The sequence below is a fragment of the Sus scrofa genome, chromosome 1, assembly GCF_000003025.6.
Source record: "Sus scrofa isolate TJ Tabasco breed Duroc chromosome 1, Sscrofa11.1, whole genome shotgun sequence".
Classification (NCBI taxonomy): Eukaryota; Metazoa; Chordata; class Mammalia; order Artiodactyla; family Suidae; genus Sus; species Sus scrofa.
In genome coordinates this window covers 94,419,310-94,444,930 of record NC_010443.5, presented here as the reverse complement: position 1 = coordinate 94,444,930, position 25,621 = coordinate 94,419,310, and the positions used below count along the sequence as shown (strand labels likewise).

General features: G+C 43.5%; 1 protein-coding gene and 1 long non-coding RNA gene across 6 annotated transcripts in view; both read right to left on the bottom strand.

Annotated features, from left to right (window-relative positions):
* Positions 1 to 25,621, bottom strand: part of SETBP1 (SET binding protein 1) — a 371,229-nt gene that overhangs the window by 221,630 nt on the left and 123,978 nt on the right. The gene's annotated exons all lie outside the window — the stretch shown is intronic.
* LOC110260756 lies at positions 86 to 20,524 on the bottom strand. Its single transcript, XR_002344136.1, has 2 exons — positions 714 to 20,524; positions 86 to 580 (listed from the first exon to the last, which is right to left on the bottom strand). It is a non-coding gene; the product is annotated as an uncharacterized LOC110260756 (long non-coding RNA).

The window sequence follows — 25,621 nt, the reverse complement described above, 5'->3', positions numbered from 1 at the left end:
GAGCAACCCAGGTCTCCGGAAGGGACGTTAATCTTGTAGGCTCAGGGTTTCACCCTTACCATCTCATTTCACTTTACTTTCTTACCCCAAATGTAGTTATATCAGAAGATAGGGCTTCTGATATATGAATTTTGTGACACAATTCAATTCATAGCAACTCTGCAGAGGTGAAGCCCAAGTCAGTGAGGCTCCCTCTCTTTCTCACTTTCTCTTCTCCTCCTTCCATCTATGCCCTTTCAGTCCAACCCTTCATCTTATACAGAACAGGAAAGAGAGCCAATGCTTATGAAATAATTTTCAAAAGGACTGAAAACAAATCAGAATGGATCATCCCCTCAGCTGCCCCTGAAATCGCCATATTCAAAGAGACATGCAGTTTGGTGGCATCTGAACTTTCATCTACTACACTGATGACGACTTATGGTTCAGGAACCAATGCTGGACTGGACAAGTTAGGACTTGTAGCAGCTCTCAGACTTTGAGTCCTATTGTTTACATTGCCTTGCGACAAGGCCACAGGTAACCTGCTCACCATATTTCAGCATAATGGAACTTCCCAACTGTGGATCCCCCTGTGGTCCTGTTGGGAAAAATCAGTTATGTAAGTTAGAAACCCCTGTGATAGTCTCTTTTTTTTCTTTTCTTTCTTTTTTTTTTTTTTTAACTAGTGACTTGGTGACCAAAAGAATATTTCAAAATATTTTGTCTTTTACCTTTTCATGCTTTGGATGGGAGCATGACCATCCCTCTTCATCTGAAACCATTAATAAAAGGTTATAAGTGAGACAAGCATTGAATTTGCATTGCTTTGCTGAATTTTCAGTGTTCTTCCTCTCTCCATTTCCTACCTACTGAACTGGAGAGTCTGTGTACTCATGGAGGAGCCAGTTGGAGGCTTAGGGTTAACAAATAGGACACAAAGAGTGTATAACGCTCAACTCAAGGAGCTGCCATTCACTTAGATTTTTTATATTGTGACTATAATGCTGGTTCCCCCATGGTCCCTATAAATTATGCAGTTACTTTTTGTGGCATGAACCTATTCATCTAGGAAGAGCAAACTAGTTAAGTCTTGCTGAAAATGCTGGCCATCTATGGTTTGATTGGCCAGGCTAAGGACCCAATATACCTGTATCTCCCCAACCCTAACATAGGGCCAGGCCACAAGTGGCTCTTAATGAATACTGGATAGTTGAGATATATATGTGTTGCAACAACAACAACAACAAAAATGAGTAAATGAGCTATCGTGGGCTCTGGCTGCTCGATGCTCACCATTTATTCTATTTGGAAGTCTAGTCTGATCAGTCTGGAAGCAGTGGGCAACATAATTCCTATGGGGGAATTTCATTGCAAAGACAATAAACAAGAAAATGCAAGTGCATCTCTATTGACCTTTCTATGGGCAGTTCCAGTCCAGTGAGTTACGGCAGGCGGGGTGGAGAGTGCGGGGGTTGCTAGAGTTAGAATCTAGTTGTCCCATCACTATCACAAGGTCTTTTGTTTTTCTGATTGCAAACTACACAGGGGGTTCTTTAATTAGAAAGACTTCCTACCACAGATTCCCAAAGAAGAAGAGCTTTTTATCAATTTCTTATCTTTAAAAAGAAAAAGATATTTGTCACCAAGAGAACATGCCATCACTGATGGTGAGTGCCATGCTGACGTCACCACTCTTCCCATAGCATTAGCTGTGTCTCGTCAGTAAGCATCTCTGGGGCCACTGAAGTGAAGGATAGATGCTCCCCAGAAGCATTCTCAGCCTGCACTGGACGCAAAGAAGAAAGCTCAAGAAATTGTAGTTTCTCTCATTGGCCCCCATGGGGGCCCAAAGCAGTTATTAGGGGGCACTGGTATTCCTGGATTATGTGCTAAACAAACCAATATTTGAACCACAGAAAGGCCGGGCTGGGGCTGGGCTGATCTGCAGGGGCCTCCTTTGTCTGGGGGTTGGAATCATTCCCTGGTTCCTTTTCACTACTGCTCCCCACCCCCAGCTCCTTCCCCTCTCCCAATTCATTCTTTAAGAATTTATCCTGCTGCTTCTTTAACTCAGCATGTGTCTGGGCAGATGTCCAAGAACGCTCCCTTCAACAACGACAACAACAGGAACAGGGGAAAAAAAAAAAAAAAACCTCCACTTCAATTCAGTCCTCCCTGCTCTGGCTGGCTCGCCCTCTCCCTCCTGGCTTTTCACAGCTCGTGATTGATAATGTCCTCCTCTCTCTCACCCTGGGACTCCACATGCCTTTCTATTGGACAGCACAGCCTCTGTGAGGCGACCTGGGAGCCCAGCCACTGGGCCCTGGGACCCCCTTGGGGTCTTTTGAGAGAGGAAAAAAGAAAGGCCAAAAGGGGCCCTGGATGGGGGCAGGCCCAACAGGTACAAAGCAACCAGAGAGCCGAATGGGGTGAGCCTTTGTGAGAGGGCCCAGAGCAGGGAGAGAGAGGGTGGGGAGGGGTGTGAGGGGTCTTTCCATACCTTCGTCACCACCTTTTTTTTTGGCCCTAGTAAGAAAGGCAAGCACATGGAGAATCCAAAGGACCAAGTATATTTTGAAACAGTGAAAATCCCCTTGAACTCTCCTTTTGAACTCTATGCCCCTAGAAATTCCTTGAGAGAAGACATCACATTTGCAACCACATTCTGGTACACAAATATTTAACTAACAATTTTTGAGCACCTACTAAATCTCAGATATTATGCTACTTGTTTGCTCATTCACAATTCCACTTAATCCTTAGAACAACAAGGTGGTAGGCAAGGCATGCCTTACTACCAGATGGGGAAACTGAGGCCCAAAGCCTGGAATTCCCTGGTCCTAGATCACATGGCTAATACAAAGCAGTGCTGTGAGCTGGGCTTGGGTCCTGAGAGCCCAAGACCCATACTTTTTCTACTCTGTCACTTCAGTAACTTTGAGAAATCACAGACAGACCGAATGAGGGGCTCCTAACAAAGGCAAGGCCATTATTATTATTTCTATTATTAGCATTGGCACCATCCAGTAAATCTGCATCTCTCAGGAAATTAGTTTTTCTCCTTTCTTTTCATGACTGTCTTGGGATAAATGGGTCAGGTGAGGGTTGCCCCAAAGTTGATGAACCATATTATCTCATTTTACCTTGGAAATGTTTTCTTGAAATTCCAATTCAATCATGCATCCTCTACATTTCAAGAGGGTCAGTTTGAAAGCCATCTGCTTGATGAGGGTTTTTGTCATTTTTAAAACCACACTTGAAAATACTGTCTACTGTATAAGAGACAACTCCTGTTTAAAGATAATTTCAGAAATATTCTGCAGGTAATTCCCTGCCTTCTGTTAAAGAAAATGGTCCTTTTTCCTTGTAGCCCCCAGCAAACTTACAGCCCATGTCAGTCCCCAGTGTAGATGATCAGAATCCTGAAGGAGCCAGGTAGCTCCCACTCCCCTTTGCTTTTCTCATAATTGTTGATTTTTTATTATGCATATAAACCTCTGAAATGCCTCTGGAAACAGATAAGATATAAAGCCCTGATAAATAAACAACCAGTATGGAAGCCTATCCCAGGGTGTCTCCATAATCTAACACAACTTGCTTTAATGTCCACACCTGGGGACAGAGCAGATAAGACAGGGCAAGTTCCAGAATAGAAGTGAAAAAAAAAACCTAACTCTATCTGACTTAGAGAGCATTGTATTTGCGAGTTTGCACCCCTCTTTCCTAAGAGAGTTGCTGGGAGGCAGCAGATGCAAGTAAGTAGAAGAGAGGCACAGTGCGGTCTCCATGGCAGCACCAAGACCAAGACCCTTCTGGCTCCTTTATCTCCCTGTCCTGGGGCTTGGGTCCTCACCTACTTTTATAGTTATCTACCTCATGTCTTATCTGCTTCCCTAGCCACTTCCTTCCCCCTGCTTCTCCCCCACCCACTTCTTCTTCTTCTTCTTTTTTTTTTTTTTTTTTCCCAACTATCTTAAAAAGGCAATACCTGGGGAAAAGAAAAAGGAGGAGAGGAAACAGCCAAAAGTTATAATCTGTCATTTAGAAAAACAGTTTGCTAGTGTTAAATAGTTAATGGGTCCTTCAGAAAAGGAAAAGACATATCCATCAAAATATTATGCTAGACTCTCAGAAGTATAGAACAGCAATCAAGAAATCCATCAACAAATAGCTGTGGAGCACCTACTTTAGGTAGGTACTGGGCTAGTGGGGCAGTTTATTAAAACTAGAAACAGATGTTATTAGATACCTTTATCTTAGGAAGGACAGAATCTAGGAAGACAGATGTGCCACAGTAAATAGTTGCATAGGTAAATCATACAAAATTCTACATGTGATGTTACGTGCAGCAAATGAGCAGGTGGTAGGGAAGAGGGTTCTAGAGAAGATGTGCACCCAGCTCTCTGAGGCAGGAGGCTCTGGAAGGCAGGCTAAAGGGAAGAAAGGTTTGGGCTGGGCACTGAAGGATGGGTGAACTCTGGAGAGGAGCCAAGAACAGAAGGGAGCTGCAGGCTTAAGATTCATGCTCTTGCCATCCATCCCCCACCTGTCATCTCCCAAAGCACCATAACTGGTCTTAAGATTCAGGCAGGAGAGAAGGGAGGAACCTGGATGGAGTTTAGGGTGAGAATGAGTAATGCCTCCTGTCAGGACACTGGGGAGTCATCCTCTCAGCCATCTGGGATTATTATCATGGTTGCTATTAAGCCAATGTGCTGACACTAAGAAGTGTGATGACACTAAGAAGTCATCTAATCTTATTTTTTCTCTTAAATTCTACTAATCCCATGCCTAAATGATCTTCACTGCATTGCTCACCTCAAGAACTTACCACAATGAAGCAGTCTGATGAAAGGAAAAGTCAAATCATTTATTTGTGAATCAAGAGGATTAGTCTCAAAGATATTCTTGGTTCTAGCATTTGTTATCTTCCCTTCTATTTCCTTGTCACTTTGGCTAATAAAGATTAATTCTTCATTCTCTTTGGCACAAAAGCTCTTGGTCTCAAAAGCAAAGAGTTTGCTTGGCAGCGAAGTTTGAACTCTGACGACCTGGGAATGACTCCTCAGGTAGTAGTGCTGCCTTGCTGCTGCTGGATTCAGAATGCGTTTCCATCAGCGTGTGGTACTAAAGTTCCCAACTCATGGGGTTTAATGGATGTGAGTTCTCATCCCACAGCAAATGTCCTCAGTACCAAAGGATAAAACTAGATATAAAAAATAAATGCCATCTATGTCTTGCTGAATAAAAGGTTCTTGATTTATTTATTTTCTTAAAATATAATTACTACTGCTAGAACAGAGAAGGAAAAGCTATCATTGGCTTTTGGTAGGTTTTCTCAGATGGATGGAAGCATGTATCTCTTTCATTAATATCAACTGCAAGGAAACAAACCCAGGGATATTTATTTCTTTTTAGCCTATTAAATGCTAACAGCTTCCAAGTAACCAATATCTACTCTGGGATTTATAGTCTGCTTGATATTTTGTGTAGGCAGCACTATCTAATGAATAATGCATAAGGCAAAGGTAGATTGTCTTTTCTTTCTATACCCAAGCTGAAAACTATTGTTGGTGACTTCAAGTCACATGCATACATGTTCCTGAGGGAAGGAACCATTAGGGACATCTCAATCAGACCTAGGCTCTCAAAAATGAACAAGCCCTTACTGTGCATTATACCAAGAGGGCACAGTTGCTAGATGGAGCTACTATAAGGGCGAGCTGAGGTTCAGTTCTTCAGGCTGATAGCTACAACCTCTTCATTGGGTCAGGAGGAGCGGGAGGCTGGGTGCAGAGCAGTGGTGTAGACCTAGGTTGCAAACACAGAACTGAATTATAGCATCCCAATCTTTACCCTCAATACCTTGTCCATGGCAGGTGGTACTTCTGAAAGGAAATTTGGGATGAAAAGCTGAAGAACTGAAAAAAACCCTTTGCTCTCCGTTACACATTTTGACTGCTACTTGTTTGCTAGTCAGTGGTTAAATATAACTGACAATAATTTTATTGTCTTTTTTATTTTAGGGCCACAGCGCAGCATATCGAGGTTCCCAGTAGGGTCCAATCAGAGCTATAGCCACTGGCTTATGCCACAGCTGCAGCAACACCAGATTGAGCCGCATCTGTGACCTACACCACAACTCATGGCAACACCAGATCCTTAACCCACTGAGCGAGTCCAGGGATCAAACCTGCTTCCTCATGGATACTAGTCAGATTTGTTTCCAGTAAGTCACAGTGGGAGCTCCTCAACTGACAATAATTTTAGAAGGCAGATTTAAATTGTTGAATATGTACAAGATGCTGTTCGATGCTAAGATGATGTGCTAAAGGACATGGAAGGGAAGACAACATGCTTCTAATGCTCAGGAAGTCCTCATTTCCCAGGTGTTACCTAGATTGCGTGGTGATGAAGGAACTGAAGTTAGATAGCTGGAGCTTAAATAACTCTCTTCCCACACTTCCCAAGAGAAGTCTGGGGTTGCTGGGTCAAACAAAGGGTCACAGATGGAGAAAGTAAACTGCCTCCCCAAATCAGTCATACTCCAACTAGAACAGAAGTCACTGGTGTACTAATAAATGCAGTTACTCAATCAACAAACAGTGATTGAACACTCATGAGAAAATCAAAGGAATAAGGGGAGCAATACGTAGGAATTTACTCAAAAGAGAGGATATTCTTTGGACAGTGGCTCCAGGGAACCATAGTCTCTTCCGCCTTTCTGCTCTACACAGAGCCACTCCAAAAGGAGCTAGGCTGCTACAGATGTGGGGTATGGCTCCCCAAGCCAGGCGATCATAGCAACGAACAGCACACAAATCCCCCCCAAACACCAAGGGGATCCATGCCCTGGCTAACCAGCTCTGATTCTGAAGAGACTGAACACACAACTGAAATCTGCTGCTTTGTCACTTCCACCCTGGTCCTTCTCTGCCTACGAGACTGAGATGCCAATGAGTGAGTCTATTTCAATGCATTTTTATTTAATATTGAGCTGTATGTCAGGAAGAGGAGAATGGGAAGGAGTGATCAAAAGCTTCTCAGAAAGCAGGGAAGAAGACAGACAGTTCCAGGAATAGGAAAAATGAAATGGGGCCAATGTCTGCTAGAAGGATATGTAAAGGAGCATGGAACCAGCCACAGGAAAGGGGACAACTCTTCTACTCCCAGAAAAGGCTGATGTTTGAGCTTGGATAGTCTCAGGACAGGCCAATTTTGAAAGCTTGCTCTAGGCAGAAGGAGCACTGCACCAGGATGGAGAAGGATAAAGAAAGTGAGGAAACTCAGGAGGCGGCCGTGCCCAAAACACCAGGTTCAGTGGAAAGAGAGATGGGTTAGATTGAAGAGTTTGGATTAGGCCTTGCAGAGTTGGGATTTTTATCCTGGGAGCCAGTAGAGGCTGTTAAGCAATGCCTTGCTGGGAGGCAGGCAGGGAAGGAGTTAATGTTCTGATTTTTATACAGGAAAACAATTGTAGCACAAAGAGATTTTGCCTGAGGCCATTCAGCCAGTGAAGTCTGGAACACAGGTTTCCCTATTCCCAACCCAGACTACTTTCCACCAACACAGACTGTTTCCAGAGTCAATATATCTTTGTGGGAAGCAATATATCTCTTTGGACATCCGGTGGGAAGCAGAATCCTGACCTGCAAATAAGAAATTATAATCCTCTTACTTCAGTGAAAGGAAATGTTATTTGATGGCTCCAGGTTACCATGTATACATTTCTATCACGTTGGCATTGTGATTACCCACCCGCCTTTTGCGCTAAATTGTGAGCTTCTTGCAATCAGGGGCTGTATCTTCAGTCAGGCCTTGAGATGAGTATTAAGTGAGTGGTGACCATGTGCCAGGCCCTGTGCTGGCCCCAGGGCTCTCTGCTGCAAGTGACTCAGAGGTGGCCTCTGCCTGCCTTGGAGTCCTGGCCATTCCACCTCTACGCTCTCAGTGCCTGCACAGAGGGTTGACATTCCAAATGGTATGCAAAGGACAAGAGACAGCAGAGCTTCTACGGCTGTGCTATTTTCCCCCAAACATCATAGAAGTTTCCCTGAAACTGTACCCTGTGTGTGCAGAGCTTGTAAAGGGTTTTTACCTGAGCCTGAGTTTCACCCCTGCAGACCCCTCCATTCCATTCCTCACTTAGAACAGAGGCACACACACCCCACCGGACCTCACAGTTCTAGGCCAGATAGAGGGTGAGCAGGTGTCAGAACTTTCTGAGTTTGGTGGCCAGGAATGTACCCCATCAGAATGTGCAAGAATTAAGAAATTAAGGGGGCGATACCTTTCACTGCCTTATAGGCTCCTCCTCTGATATGTTAATAATTCTCAGTTATCTCGTGTGATTGAAAAAGAGACTAAAGCCCTGAAATAGGAAAACCACTAGGCTGTAGGTTGAGCTTGGGCTCCAAAACCCAAGCTACAGCCATGTTACAGCCCGCCCGCCACGTGGCGCTGAGCTGGGTGGCTCTGAGCCCAGCCTGGGCTGGCCTGGTGAGGAATGTCCTCCTGCTGAGCAGGCCAGAAAGAGTGGCCAGCGAATAATGCCACTCCCCCATGAGCCAGCCAGCCTCCTTAAGCCCCTGGACTGGCAGGCCTGGTACAGCTTCCAGGTGGCTGCTCAATCCACCAGCAGCAGTGAGAGACACATATACCAAGAGCAGTCTTTTTTGTCAAAGAATGAGTTTCTGTGCCCTAACCTTTTTCTGCTGCTTGGGGATCCCTGTAATTTGTCTTATTCCCATGGAGGAACATTTAGGTTGCAAGCAATCCTACTCCATTCTAGAAGAATCATTCTCAATGGAAATCCTAAGTATCTACCTGCTGCCTGTTGGCTATACTTTAACCCAAGAACAGTATTATCACCTGAGCCAAAGACAGTTGCCCCACATGTGGCCTCAGTGTGAACACAAAAACAGCTTCATTAAGGTGCCGCGGAAAAACACTGGGTTCCCAGGACAAGGTTCTTGGTGTGAGTCCCACTTCAGCTCCTGCCATGGCCCCTTAAGCAGACTGTTGACCTCTGGGGACCTAGTTCTTGCTGTAACACAGGGGTGCTCTCTGCCCACATTCAAGAGGTTGTACAGATAAAGTGAAAGACAGAGCTTCCACTTCTGTCTGCACCTCCGTCTACTTCCAAACGTGTGACTGTCTGCACTGAAGCAATCACATACAGTAAGACTTACTATAAAAAGAAAAGATCCAATGCTTTGTAGAGGAAGGATGGGGAGGAAGAAGCACACCCACACTCTGAGCTGATGGAGTAGCAAGGAAGCATTTAAAAGTTCTCATGAGAGAGGGGATGGGGGGTACATCTGGTGCTTGGTACCACTGCTCAAGGAAACCACGTGATCACTCACCCCCACCTAAAGGTGGCATTTTGATTTGTCTTTTGAAAATCAACAAGACGCATATACTAAGCAAAAAAGCTAAGTCTATTCCCACAATGAAACAATCCCAGAAATAAAAAGCTGCATAGAAATTGCTCTACTGCTTTCAAAATCCAGTAACAGCGGACTATTAAAATACATTGCATATGCACACATACATATTCACGCACACATATATACACTCTATGGAAATATTATCTGCTCATTAAAATCACTAAGAAACATGGGAAAGTATTTGTGACAATGTTAACTGAAAGCAAATGCAAACAGATATAATCAATGATTAGAACACCACAGTGTTTTTCAGAGATTGAAGGTGGACGGGCACATTCTAACAACTGAACACAATTTTGTTAGGCTAATGAAACTATGTGTGTGCATCTGTGTTTCTTTTCTTTTCATGAAAATAAATCTCAAAATGTCTTTGTGAAGATAACGCATATCAAGGAAGCAGAGTAGTTCATGTCACTGAGTTCTCTGTACGCACCTTTAACTTGGCAAAAGGTAGGCAGGTGTGATTTCAATCCTCTTACAAGTGGCTACTTATGACTGGGGGATAGGAGTAGGGGTTAAGATTCTAAACAAAGCCCATTAAGGGCACGTGTGACCTTGACAACCTTTGGTTACTACCCCAAAGACCATGGTCACTGGTTTGAAACCTAAGGAATCCGTGCATCAGAGTTGAGAGCTCACTCCTCTGGGAGTCTTGGTTCAATGCCTCCTGACCTTGGCCAAAGTGACTGCCCAGCTCCTGCCTCACTTCCTCATCTGAAAAACAAGGAGGTTGAGATCAACATATTCTGAAGTCCTTCTTTTTTTTAAGGTTCAGTGATTTTATGATCCTCTGAATCCCCACCAGAATACATTCCTTTTTCATAAGAAACTCTGTAATATCGCTATACTAAAATAATTTTGCTTCTCAAAAGACAACCATAGACTAACAAAAGAGTGCGAATGAAGAGTTAGAAAGACAAAGGCTTGACTCCCATTTACCACTTCCCAGATGTTTATACTCTTTTAGGAATTCAATTAATTTTACTGCAAAAGAGAATTAAATGTGATAATTTATGAAACCTAACACCAATGATGAGTGGCCAAAAACACCTGGGTAAAACAACATTCAAGCCAAATGGCAAATGTATAACAAAACACTTGCCATATAAAATAATCCATCTATTCTTGGAAGATTCCAAGATACTCTGAAAGGGTGTATATTTCCAAGAACCACTAAGACTCAGATTTCTCAAGACGGTCCACTTTCTCAGGTCACATGATCTGATTGGCTGTTGTCCCCAGGAAGACACACATGTCCTGACTTCTGCCTGAGAGGCGTGGCCACCGGTAGTGCATCTCCTGGATTGACTGTGACCCGTGTTCATCCCAGAGCAAGAAGATTCTCTGATTTTAAAGACTGTTCACAGCCACCACCACCTCCAACTAAGGTATAACCCTCAGGTGCAATGTGCATTATTTGGCCAGATTCTTTGCCTGAGTTCTGCATAGGAAAGTCTAATGGACAAAAGCAAAGACTGGATGATACATTTCTGAAGCCCCAGTACTTAGCCATGTGATTCTGGGAAAGGTACTTGCCCAGTATGGGCTGTGGTTGTCTGGTAAAGGGGCTGGTCTGGAATATAAGTAAGGCTGCAGCCTTCAAGTAGAGCATCTCTGTTAGCAGGCTGCACTCTCAGTAAACTTTCTTAGTAAATGCTTTAGTTCTACCTTCATTCCAACATGAAGTCATCTGGATCCATGGCCTCTTGGTTCACCCTCAATGATACAGCGGGGCTGGTGCTGCTGTGCAGATCTGTTTCCTGTCAACTGAGGGGATGAACGAGATAAACCCGGAGGTTCTGGATCTGTCTGGATTTAACTCGGGGGCAATATTATCATCTGATCCCAAAGAGAACAAGCCCAGAAGAACATCCATTTCCTTAAATCGGTGGCTGGATCCATGTTTAGTGCATTCTTTTCAACAAAGATCAGGACACACAGTATTCTGGGTCAGAACGAGGTGAAAAGACCCATGAAAGAGGAAAGAAGCTAAGGAAAGTGAGAAGTTTGAAAGGAATTAAAAAAAAAATTCTAAGTGCTTCTTTGTAAAAACTGGATCTGGAAGAACAGAAATTTAAAGGAGGGGGTAATGTGAGGTGTCCCATTCCACTGAACATGGGCCTAAAAAGTTATAAAAGCAGACAGCTAAGGACCCAGTCCTAGAGAATTTGTACCTCTTCTCTTTCAGATGCCCACATGTTCAGAGAAGGGGCTTGTGTCCTGTCTTAGTAACTGGACATCAACAGGAAATGTCCCTTCTAGTAAAGGCAGGCACTGAGATACAAAACGCACCACTGGCTACTTCCCAGCTCTGGCCAACCTCCCCAACAACCCCACTTCCCGCACTGTGCCATGCCCTCACCCCTGAGGGTTCCCTCCCTCCCCCCTCTAAGCATCTTCACCCTTCAGCCAGCTGCCGACCTCTCTCAGTATTTTCCCAGGACAGTCTTCACAACTGCCCCTCCAGCAGGCCCCCGGATCCTTCCTGAGTATTTGCATTGTAGCTTTGCTTGCACCTGCTATGGAGACCCTGCCTTTCTCTCCTTGCTCCGGGGTCTGCCCTAACCCCCCCTCCCACCCATTAGCAGATTCCCAGGCAGATGACGACGCCACAGAAAGAAAAAGGCCAGTGGAGACTGAAATTCCCCTGCCTGCCCCCTCTGGCTTTTGTAGAAAACTCCCTGGGAGCCCCTCCTACCCCTACCCCCCCGCCAGGCCTCTTCTCTCATCTTCTGTCCCTGGTTTCCCAGGCTCTCTCTCTCCTGTTTCTCTAATTTGTTTGTCGATTTGGGGAATCAAATCACCTTTGTTCAGCCAAAGAAACAGCCTGGTGTTACAGAATATGTATGCATTTGGAATCAGGAAAGCTCTATTAGACACAGACTCATGATAGAGGGCTGGGAGGGTCCCCCAGGATCACTGCTTTCAAGCCTGTCACGTCACAGATGAAGGAAGAAGGCCCTCTATCCCTACCATTTGTTTTGGTCATTTTCTTGGGGCTGGGGTTCCAAAAATAAGCCTTTCGACATTACTTTTTTTTTTCTTTATATGTTAATTGACATTTAACCTTAAGTGTAAGTGTACAGTGTGATAATGTCCTGATGGATTTTGCCATTTGGTTTTAATGTTAGATTGTGTGTAGTCTAATTTTGTTTCCTCATCAAGAGAGAGATGAATCCTTCAGGATGGGAACTATATTTTCTTTTATTATCCCTTATTGCCCAACATGCACTGGGCACATAGTAAAAGCTTAGTAAACATCAGTTAGTAGCTTGATTTCTGAACTGAGGCGAGATAGGAATCCAAGACTACACTGAGCTCCTGGCACAGTATGTGTCAGGCCCAACAGCTCCACATCTTTCCACCCAGTCCTCCTTGCCCAACAATATGTTTCTGATACTAGAGGCAGTAACATGGCACAATGTATGAGATTTCAATTGACAGCTCAACAGAATTCAAGACCCTGGATTCCACACACTTCATGTTCACAGCTCCCTCCATACACCTGTACTCATGCTATTTCACCTACCAGGAAAGCCTCCTGTCCAAATCTGATAATCAAAGCAACTCCAATTTTTTAAAAAAAATCTGTTCAGATTCTGATCTCCTGGAATACCACGTACAGCTGCACAGGTTGTGCACTACCCAACATCAGAGGCCACAGTTCACATTGCAGCAAGACTGCATCCATCTCTTCTGCTCCCATGGATCTCTGACTTTAAAGGACTTATCATATGAGTTCCCTAATCAAACTTTCAATTAAACAGGAAGGGAATTTTATTTAGCCTCTATTTACTGCTAGAAGCTCCTACTTCCCAGGCCACCTAAGATCTGCCATCATAAATTTAAGCTCATAGACATTATCTCTGTTTTGCCAATTCTGAATGTATGAAATGCAATAGATAGCTTTCATGCTATTTATTGTAATGAATTCCACTTTGAGGAATCAGATGCATTTGACTAGGCCCTTGGGCTTGGCCTTATATTCAATTTGCTTCTGATTCCTTTGGGCCAAAGTTCCTCCTGGGTCCCACAGCAACTCCACCTCCACATCAACCACCACCTCGAGCCTGCTGAGAAAGGGAATGTATGCTCATCCTCCATCACTCTGCCTCTTCCTCCCTACCTCAACCCAAATGCAAGATCCATGGCTGAATAACACAGTCAGAAGCCTTACTGCTAGGGTCTCAAGTAACTTCTTCTTCTGGAACCCAGACCCATCAGGAGTGCTGAACCCAAGGTCTGTACCAAAGAGCGAGTGCAGAGTGGGATTAAGTCCTCACTGAAGACAGTGAGGATGCAAAGCCTGGCTGGACTTCATGACTTGGAAAAGTCCTAGTTCCAGAGAAAGGTCATGCTATGTTTAGTTTAGGACCTCTCCGAGGTAATTTTTTCTCCTGGGGACAAAGGAATGACTCATGGTCTGAGCAACCTAACCATCGTCCAATCTGGAGACCAGTTGCTCCTATGAGCCTCCCCATATCTACATCCCTAGAACCCAAACTCACAGCAGCTCCAAGGGAAAAGGAGGCCATCCCTCACTTTACATATAAGGAAATGAAAGCTTGACGGCTTTCTGTTCTCAGCCAGAGATGTAAAGCAGAGCTAAACTCAAGTCTCTGTTGGCTCCAAAGTAATTTTCTTTTTACCTCATTCTGTGGTCAAATGCTTTATTTTCCTGACCATCCAGAGAATTTACTGCCAAAGCCATCATTTTTCTCCTCGACTACACTGGACTACTCTCTCGAATGTCCACTATTCTGGATAAATAATGCGCCTCCCCAAGGAAAGGGCAAGATTCCTGAGGGCAGGAAGCAGGTCACACCCACAGCATCATCACAGGCCCTCAGACAGGCCCTTGGGTCAGGCCTCTGTCAAATGTCCTGATTTTTAGGCCAAAGCTCCTCTCTTCACATTGCAACATCCATTTCCACAACCACCTCGCATTCAGGGCAGGTTTTGCTCAAAGCAGTTTCTTGGTATATTTTTATAGAACTTGGCCCAATTCAAATAAGCAAGAAGTAGCTTCTGGGTGATCCTACCCTCTGCTTTTCAGGTGAGGTTCTCTGCCCACCTTCTCTGTTCTAACCTGCCTATCTTTCCCTATAAATGTCCCTTCTTGACTCTTTCCGCCCTTGCCTCAACTATAGGTCACATTCACAGGCCCCCTTCTGCCTCCATCTCCCATTAGGCTGGGGTTTCAGGAGGGCAAGAGCCCTTGTCCTTACTCATTACAGTATTTCTGGGCTATTGGACTTGTTAAATTTAGCACGTGATCAGGGATGTTTAAGAACTCAATACAGGAACTGGACCAAAGGACTTACAAGGCTGGTCTGGCAGACAGGGCCACCAGAACTATTCTAACACCGCTGTATGCAGATTTGGGGCCCTACATTGATCTGTGAGCAGAAAACCCACCAGGGTCCCCATGTCCAGAAACAGATGTGGTCTATTAGGGTATCATTTCTCAGAGGACCCCTAGATTATGACTCAAGACCCGCATCTGCCGAGCCCTGAACAGTGTCTGGCATTCTCTGCAGAATGACTATGTGTTTGTGGAATAAATTAATTACTGAATTCAAACTGGATCCATTCCCACATACTCCCTCTTTCCTCAGAAGGCAAAGCTGTGTTAAGTTTCCCTTTTTAATGATTGGCAAAGTCGCAGAAATTTAGAGCCTGATGGAGATGGGAAGCTGGTTCCAATTTCTCATTTACAGATGGGAACACCGAGGTCCAAGATCTCACAGAAGGCCTCCTACTCTCAGTCTAGCACACGTTCGACTCTGTCACACTGTCACACTTTGCAGGAAATTCAGAAGCCTGTGAGGCCTATGGGGGAGCCGCAAACCTCTTGGCTTCTTTCTTTCCTTCCATCTCTGTCCAGCATTTGTCTCTCGATAGTGAAGATAGTTTCCTCCAGGAAAGAGGTGGGGAAAAAGCATATCTCCTTCCCAGGTAGGAGCCAGAAGCTTTTCTGTCCTCTGCCATTGTCATCATACAGTGTCTTCCGATGGTAATGCCTCAGTTGAAAGGAAACAGCCACACTGTGGACTGTTGAACTTGAGTTTTGCTTGACTATGTAGAATATCAGTGGAAAAGGACTCTCCTTTTCCAGAGAAATAGTTTAGTGCCATCTTCCCCTTTTACAGGCTGCCTGCTCTATGGATAACTGACAGTCAAAATGATTCTGTCATTGAAAGAGGCCCAAAGAGACTTCTTAGAGTCACCTACTGTTAATACCACAGAAGCAATGACCTTGGCACCATTCTGGTCCATGGGGCTTTCATACTGCAGAAAACAATCTTGAAACCAGGGAAAGCCTAGGCCTGCTGGAGAGTGGTGTTCCCTGCACTCTAAGGCTCTACTTCAACCATAAATGCTTAGAAATGCTACCCCATGGCTTGTCATTTTCTAGCTGACATGTTAGAATCATCTCAGCTCACGTTTAGAAATTTGATTTTCAAGGTGTTGGCACAATTGGGGAACAGGTATCAATGGTGCCACAGAAGAAGCAACCAATCTGAGTCCAGGAATAGGTGTCCGCCAAGGACACCAATGGAGCCTTTGGGGTACCATTCAAGTGGATGGCACACTGTGCCAGGTCATTGTGCAAAAATATCTCAAACACAGTGATGGGGGGAGAAAAATGTAGTGTTCATTTAATAAAATAATTCACTCACAATGGCTTAAGAGACCACTTCCTCTTGCTCAGTTGTGTTCTATAGAAATCAAGGAGCACTGAAAAATCAATCAGAATTCTAGCCAAACCATAGATATTCAAAGGAATCTTGTATATAAAATGACTGAATTTGAAAAAAAAAATGAATGTATTCAAGCATTTTTAGGAATGAGACCACTATCATTCCTAAAAATGATATGGGATAGGGCATAACTTCTGCAGGTGTGTGTGTATGTTGTGTGTGCCATGGTGAAGGAGGAGTGGAGGGATGGAGGCAAAGAGCAATGTGTGTAGAGGCTCAGGCAGAGGTTTCCTCCCCAGAGCCCCAGGGCAACACTGCCCTGCACCCTCCATGCCTCCCAGAGTCCTGACCTCCACAAGCCCTGGGAATGGTGATGGAGCAGCTGCTCAGGCCACTAGTCAGATACACCTGGGCCTCCAGGCTCATTTCTGTAAGGAACAAGATCAATTTGTTATTCTCCAGTGAATCAGGGTGCTGTCTTGCTCAGAAAAGCCACCATACCAGACAACAGAGCATGAAAAAAACAATGACCTCACTGCCTGTACCAGCGCTTGGGCCAGCCACCTTCTGAATTCCCATCCATATTGGGACCCCCCACCAACAGACTGTGGTTGGAGGACTCTTGCAGACACTGAGTCACAACCAGTTTGTACCTTCATCTAGCGCAGGTGCTATGGTGTTGCTTTAATCCTCCTTGTGGTAGAGGGAAGAAAGATGGGAGCTGACATTTAGTGTCACTGCAAAGGTTTAACTGCAACTTTAGATAAAATTACTTTCTGTCCCCATATTTCCTAGGTCTGTTGGAATCTTCAACAGTCATGGCAAACACTGTATTCCAAAAATACAAGTTCTACTTGGTAACGAGTCCTCCACCCCTAGGTGGGTAGATGGCAGTCATAGTCACATGACAGTACAGTGGGAGGATGGAAGATAATGTCTGGGAAACCCATAATTGGTTTTTTTTGTGTTTTTTTTTTTTTTTTTTGTTCAGCCAGCACAAATATTTCACCATTTTCATCGGTGTCTCCTTCTTTTTGCAGAGCACGTGAGGTGATGCCGTAAGTACATACATGAAATAGTACGTGCTCATGTGTAAGTGTGAACATGTGTGTATGCATGCATCTGTGTATTTACTGAAACATCTCAGCCTGGAGGAGTGTTCAGAAAGTGATGGAGCTAGATAGGTTGCAGCCTGGCAAAATCTCTTGCTAGACTGGTTTTGTCACTTCACAGGAAATGAATTATGTTTTCAAAGAACTGCAAATTTAAGTTCTGGTCTAAAGTTGTCTGTAAAAGACCCAAACAGAATAAGCCATCAGATTATTTTCAAAAAATCTGGGTTCAAGTCCTAGCTCTGAGGGGAGCACCCAGACATTTCCTTTCTTGGGGTTTCTAACCTGTGAGATAAGAAAAATGGACATTGGCAGGCTTCCGGACCCCTCTCAGCGTTTTTTGAAATTTATATAGCTCTCCCAGAAAATGCACATATTCTTATCTGAATACAAGTCTTTATGACGTTCCAAGGGATTTGTCACCTAAAGCCTCCTCCTAGATTAGGCTGATGTCCAGTGTCCCTTCAGGCTTTAAAACCCTCTTCCTCATATTTCTGATCAAGAAATCGGTGCCTGTGGGTGCCCATTTCAAACTCTCTTTTCCTAATTCTCTCAACACAGTGATCTACCTGTAAAGTTCCATTAAGCTCTAAAGCTCTATAACACTGTTTCCCAAATCCAAATGAGCATAATAGTCAAGAAGCAAAAACTATTACAATTAAGGCTTCCAATCCTTAAATCAAATATCATTCACTCAGTTGTGGCAGTGACTATCAAGAAAGCCTTGGGAATTAACCGCTCCCATGTGACTCAGTGTTTTTTTGTTTGTTTGGGGGGTAGTCTTATACCAGAAATGTGCTTGAATCTGATTGTGGATGGACATCAGAGAAACCGTGAAGACAGGGGTGCATTTCTTATGCCTAATATTACAAAGTTACACTCTCTCCATCTTTATGAAGGGTTTTGAGTACACTTTCCATTTCCTTCCATTAACATTACATAATCTGAGAATTTAGAAGGTACCTCAGGCATTGTCTAGTTCACAATCTCCATGGCAGACAAAGGCTCAGAGAGTGAAAACTCACCAGCTGGAATGGGATTCAAACTCAATTCTATCAACTCTCAAATCTTGATTTTTTTTTCCTTGTCCTTTGCTACCTATTTCAGAGGCCACACAGAGGAAATAAAGCAGATCGAATATGTGTTGGGAGGGCAGGGAAGGTGGGGATATTTTGTGAAATGAAGAAAAGGGTACCCATGGATAAGACCTCTCCTGCTGCTTTTCTTTCCAACAAATGTAGTGAGATAAAAGCCATTAAACCCGTGGGGACCTGTACAAATGGGGGAGAAAATAAAATGTGCTGGGAGGCTCTGAGGCCAATTTCCCTTTTGCAGGGCAGATGGGAACCTGGAAGGCTGGGTCAGTCCCAACTCTGGAGATTCTGACAGGGCGTAAGGATGCTGCTTTCTGCATCAGATTCATTCCTGAAAAGGATTATTCTGAGCATTTCTATTTTATAACCTGCTTATTATCCACTGACCCATAGGCTCCAGAGATATTCATGCCCATTTTGGACAGATCTTCTGTGAATCATGCCTCTTAACACTTAGGTTTGAGTTGTCTCCACTCCACCCACCACTCAGCTCCCCTCCCCCACTTTTGGACACCTGGGTAATGAGAGACAAAGCTTTTTTTCAAAGGAACAATATTATCTGTGAGACTTTATTAAGGAAAAAGTTGTTTGACAGTGCGTCTTCCCTAGATCCAGCAAAATGCTGAAGGTCATGGGTAACCCCTGGACCTAGTTGTGATGGGCCAGTTCCCTCTATCCATTTCCCAAGACAGTTCCAAGAAGTGCTTCTAGATGGCAAATTGATTTTTCTTTTAAAGTCCAAAATAAGGAATCACACAAATACATTACTCTTCTCTGAGACAGGTAAGTCCAGGCTAGAGGACAGGGGTTATACATATTTATGGAATTAATTTTTTGAACATTTGTTTCTTCCTGGATCTGCCCTTGTATGAGAATGAAGAGAAATCTTGGGTTTCCAGGGTTATCTAATTGCAGTGTTGATGTGTGCATATGTATAAATGAATCAGTTGGTTGTACAGCAGAAATTATCATAACATTGTAAATCAACTAAACTTCTATAAAACTTTAAAATGCAAAAGAAAAAAAAGAAATGTTACCTATATTCATTCCAATGTTCCTCATATAACCCTTCAAAAAAAATCTAGTTTCTCAAACTCCTGCTGCATCCTCCCTTCTGTCACCATCAGAACCTTCTAGTACCTCAATAAATAAGCATGGTACTCTCACTAGGGCCAGTGGAAATGTGGAAATGTTCATGCCAAAAAATTGTCCTTCAGGATTCTGCCGCCAAAAACTAAAACCCAGAAGCAACCAGCACTGCTGGATGTGAAATTTCACTGCAGGGCACCTATTCTTACTTTGTGTGGGACATGCATCCTATTGATGTTTAGGATGGGGAAGCAAAGGATTTGTACCAACTCTCTCTTACTCACAAAAATTTGGTTGATGGTAAGTTTTGTTTTTTTGTTCTGAAAAGGTTTCTTCTTCAGTTCGTTTCTGGAACTTCTTCCCTGGCCTGACTACCGTGAGTGCTCAGGGGTCAGCAAAATCATGCTAAGATTAGCTTGGGTCTGGAGTTCCCATTGTGGCACAGCAGAAATGAATCAGACTAGGAACATGAGGTTACGGGTTCATCCCTGGCCTCGCTCAGTGGGTTAAGGACCCAGTGTTGCCGTGAGCTGTGGTATAGGTCACAGACACAGCTCGGATCTGGTGTTGCTGTGTCTGTGGTGTAGGGCGGCAACTGTAGCTCCGATTAGACCCCTATCCTGGGAACCTCCATATGCTGTGGGTGCGGCCCTAAAAAGACAAAAGACAAAAGAAAAAAAAAAAAAAAATTAGCTTGGGTCAAACACAGTTAGAAGGGAAATAACTCTAGAAGGGAAATGGGTTTTCCCTCCTGCTGATTCTCCACACGTCCCACCATATGTCCCATGAAAGAGGATCTCTTCTGGGACCCCTGAGAGTGTCCTTCCTGCTTTCCGGTTAACACGGTTCTGGCATTCTTCTTAGAATGATGCTCAGTTTCTCTTCACAAATTTCATCCAGCAGATTCTTATCAGTCTCCCCTCTGAAGGCTTTCTGAGCTACCCTGGTTGACCCTCAACTTCTCTGACTCTGCAATCATTGCCTCAAATAAAACCTAATTGGTAAGTGGTAACTTTTTTTTTTTTTTTTTTTTTAATCTTTTTGCCTTTTCTAGGGCTGCTCCTGCAGCACATGGAGGTTCCCAGGCTAGGGGTCGAATCAGAGCTGCCAGCCTACACCAGAGACACAGCAACTCAGGATCCGAGCCATGTATGCAACCTACACCACAGCTCACGGCAACGCCAGATCCTTAACCCACTGAGCAAGGGCAGGGATCGAACCCACAACCTCACGGTTCCTAGTTGGATTCGTTAACCACTGAGCCACAACGGGAACTCTGGCAAGTGGTAAATTTCAACTGAACTAGTAAATCTTGAAAATGAATGACACGAGGATGATAATAACAAGTATTGGTAAGGATATAGAGAAAAGAGAACCTCATGCTGTTGGTGGGAATGTTTATGGGTACAGCCATTCTGGAAAAAAGAATGGAGATTCCTCAAGAAACTGCAAATCAAACTATCACACAATCTAACTATTTCACTTCTGGGTATTTACCCAAAGAAAATAGAAATACTAATTAGAAAAGATATATGTGCCCCTATGTTCACTGCAGCATAAGGTACAACAGCCAAAATATGGAAGCAACCTAGATGCTGATCAATAGATGGATAAAGATGATGTGATATATATATTACACTATAATATAAACCCACCTGATGGAATATTACTCAGCCATAAAAAGGAATGGAATCTTTCCATTTACTTATGCTAAGTAAAACAAGTCAAATAGAGGACAAATACTATCAGATCTCATTTATATGTGGAATCTAAAAAACAAACAAATGACCAAACAAAATAGAATGAAAACAGACTCAGAGATACAGAGAACAAACTGGTAGTTTCCAGAGAGAAGCAAGGTGGGAGAATGGGTGAGATAGTTGAAGGGATTTAAGAGGTACAAATTTCAGTTATGAAATAAGTAATTCACAGGGATGTAATGTCTAGCATACGGAATGTGGTCAATAATACTGTAATAACTTTGTATGGAGACAGATGGTTACTAGACTTAATGTGGAGATCATTTTGTGATGTATTTAAATGCTGAATCACTATGTTGTACACCTGAAACTAACGTTGTACATCAACTGTATTTTGATAAAAAAAAGAAAGAAAGAAGAAAGAAAGAAAGAGAAAGAAAGAAAGAAAGAAAGAAAGAAAGAAAGAAAGAAAGAAAATGAATGACAAATGGACACACTCTCCACTCAGATGCTCATGGGCTAGTGGGAGACAAACATAGAAACAATTTTAAAGAAATGTAGGAGTTCCCGTCGTGGCGCAGTGGTTAACGAATCCGACTAGGAACCATGAGGTTGCGGGTTCGGTCCCTGCCCTTGCTCAGTGGGTTAACGATCCAGCGTTGCCGTGAGCTGTGGTGTAGGTTGCAGACGCGGCTCGGATCCCGCGTTGCTGTGGCTCTGGTGTAGGCCAGTGGCTACAGCTCCGATTAGACCCCTAGCCTGGGAACCTCCATATGCCGCAGGAGCGGCCCAAAGAAATAGCAAAAAGACAAAAAAAAAAAAAAAAAAAAGAAAAAAGAAATGTAAAGGCAGTTGTATCAGTTAAGGTCTTAATAGGAAACAGATGGCATACTCAAATCAGGAGAGTTAAGAAGAATTAATTTACAGCTGTGTGGATGGATGTAAGGGAAGCCCAAGGAGTGATTGTTGGAGAAACTGTTAGTATCTTTAGACTTTAAGTACAGAGAGGGAGCAGGTATTAGAACCATAAGAACCTCCACAGGCTTGCTAGGTTTTCAGAGTCTTCTAGTCTACATTCTGTCACTGGAAACATCTTTCTAAGGGGAAGATCTGAGGATCGAACTTCCTTATTTCTAAGCTCTGATGGCTTCTATTTGTCCTGAGGATGAAGACCAAACTCCTTGGTTTGCTCTTGCAGGCTCTTCAGCATCAGGATCCAAGCACCATTGTGCACCTTGCCACTTTCCCCTGCAGTGCACCATCCTCTTTACCATCATACCCTAGCTGGAAAGGAAAGCCCCCTTTAACTAACCAAGGCCCATATGTCCCTCAAGATTCAACCCAAATACCTATTTCCTTTGGGCCTTGCCTAACCTTCCTGAGTAAGGGTACTTAGTTCCTTCAGCCTCTGAGTGTGTATTCCAGAATCTCTGATGAGTGCCAAAAAAGGTGACAGCTGAAGAGGGTCTGAGTTTAAGCAGAGACGAAGGGACAGGGGCCAATGAGATATGTATTCTGTGTCTTACACTTGGACTTCTTCCACATCACCATGTGGTCATGTCCCAGAGGACCCATTTCTTCTCTTTTGTAATCAGAAGGTCAAGATAATTCAGGGAAGATTCAGAAATAACATTTGTTGCTGCCAAAAATAGTTACATCCACACACACACACACACACACACACACACACACATACACACACACAGATATGGAAAACAAATTAATATAGTGAGGATAACTCAATGAGAAGAAATAATAATAACAATAGTAGTTATTTAGAATCCTCTTCTGGGGGGCTGGCCTGACCTCATGCCTTTGGGTTTAAGGGGCCCCTGAGGCCCTAGAGAGTGTGGGTTCCAGCAGAAGTACTATGCAGGACATCCTAAAGGAGCAATAAAAATCCTTTAGAAACAAGTGATCCTACTAGTTCCCCAGCATCAGGAATAATTGAAAAATTAAGCAAGGAGGCATAAAGGGCCTTCAGCAAATAAATTCACATGATAAAATGTTGACTGGCCCAGGGGATTCTATGTTATTACCATTTGGGGGTTTCTTTGGCTTTCAAAGTTAAAGTGAAACTGCCAAGTACTCTTGGCTTGAAACATTTGAAAACAAAACAAAACAAAACAAAACAAAAAAGTCACCAAATATGAATGGAAATGTCTCTATGATAGTGCATGGATAATTTAAGATAAGATAGAAAAGGTTCCATGATTCTAAATTGAGTAAAACAAATTTAAAATGCTTCTTGGTAGAGAAGCTACTACTAACATCATAACAGAAAACAACAAAAATAAACTCAAGATGGAAAAATAGAATTGGTGGACATAAAATTTAGTTCTATACCATTAACGTATAATCAAGAAAGAAACTACATGTAAGAGCTATAAAATATGGTTTTAATACATACTGTTCCCTGTGCCCTGAGCCCTGATCAGTCTCAGCTTGCATTATGTTGCCAAGACTGTGCTATGCAAAAGTGTTGTCACAGGAAACATATAAGATTCCGGTCCTTGCCTTACAGAACTCACAGCATAGTTAGAAAGTGAAAACTAACACACTCAAAACAGTTTTGTGCCCAGTTGTGTACTGGCTGCCTAGGGCTTACTGTGAGTGCTAATGGAAGCCCCAGATGGAAGCTGCCAGTTGGGGCTGGGTAAAATGCAAGGATGAGTTAGACATAAGAAGATGGGAAGACATGGCTGAGGTGGCAAGGAGGAAGGAAACTGAGTCTTCCCACCATAAGGTGCTGCATTAAAGCACCACTGCCAGAAGAGAAGCTTCCTGTCATGAGCATAGATCTATGGTACAAAACAAAACTCAGTGGGAAGATGCAGGCTTGTTTTAACCATGTCTAGAGTTTAGGTGTTATTAGTAGTCACATAGGTGGGAATATCCCAACAAACTGGGATGTAAATACCCTTAGATGGATACATAGAGATCTTTGTGAGATCAGAGATTAAGACATAGAGAAAGAGAGACAGACATAGAGACAGAGACAGAGAGTACTTAGAATTAACCTACAGAGACAGAGAGTACTTAGAATTAACCTTTCCTCAAAAGACAGCAGAAGGAAATAGCATTATATTAAAACTCAGACATAATGCATCATCAAGGGACAGGCTTTTGTGATCATCCCTGATAGACAGTGCCAGCGGAAGAAGACAGATTCACAGGCTTTAAGAAAAAACAAAAACAGTGTTTGAAAGGTATACATAAGGGAAAAGAATCTTAAAAAATGAGGTTCTCTTGCTTTTCTCTACAGATAGATCAGTTTTCCTTCCACAGTTTAATTTTTCTTCTTAGTCCTCCAATGTGGCATTTTCCTCATTTAACATTCTGCATGTGGATAGACATGATACTTTAGAATAATGGAAATGTCAAGAAGTGTGTAATGGGGCGAAGAGGAAGCTGAGGTCTGGGGCATGATTGAGACTGTCCAGCATTCTCAGGTCAAGCCTGGAAGACCTGCCAGCCTGTTGCTCTGGCATCTAGTTCAAACACTTACACTTTAGTGGAGAAGAATGATGGAGGAGGAGCATGCCTCCCCACGACAGACTGCCTTATCTAGTTGATCTTAACAAGTGGAGTCAGTGTTCGGGTATCTCATCTGTTGAACTAGCTAGGACAGTCTCTTTTGGATTCCCAAACCCTAGATGTTCTAAACCCTCCAATATCAGAGCTGAGCTCAGGACATTCGCTGAGGCTATGGGGAAACCCAGAAGACAGCACCTACCTTCAAGAGACAGGCGATCCAACTCAGAAGAAAAAGTAACGGCTTGAAATGAAGAAAGAACAGCTCAACAAACTATGTAAATGTAGAACAAGTGGTAAGAACAAGAGAACATCATAAAAGTTAAAGAAAGGATATTCCAAGATTGGGGCGCCTCTTAAGAAGTCCAAAATGACCTTGGGAAGGAGCAAAGGGTGAATGTGAGGAAGAAACTGAAGAATTTGTAGATTGTGAGATGAAGAAGAGTCAGCACACACACCTGCATGCGTGCATGTGCACGTGCACACTCCCCATATGTGTGTGTGCACGCACACACACGCACACACCCCTACACCTACACACATGCACACACAGAGCCCCAGTGACCCCTATGGGTGCCTGGTAATTGTTAGACACACAAAGCAAGTCAACTCCTCAGGTGCATGGCAGGAAGGCATGGAACAGGCTCCTCTACACGGTTTCAATGTCACCTTTATTTTTTTTTCTTTTTTGGCCATGTCCATGGCATGTGGAACTGAACCACAGCAGTGACCAAAGCCAGTGACAGCTTGGATCCTTAACCTGCTGTATCATGTGGGAACTCCTCAATGTCAACTTGTAGAATGCTAAACATACTCCTATCAATTTCATCACTTGAGGCCTTAAGGGATTTTCATCTTCAAAGACTTCCTATACTTTAAAATCCCTAGAGACAGGAAATTTCCTATATTAGTTGTCCTCAAACTTCAGTTCTGTGGGCAGAGGCTGGAGACTTAAAC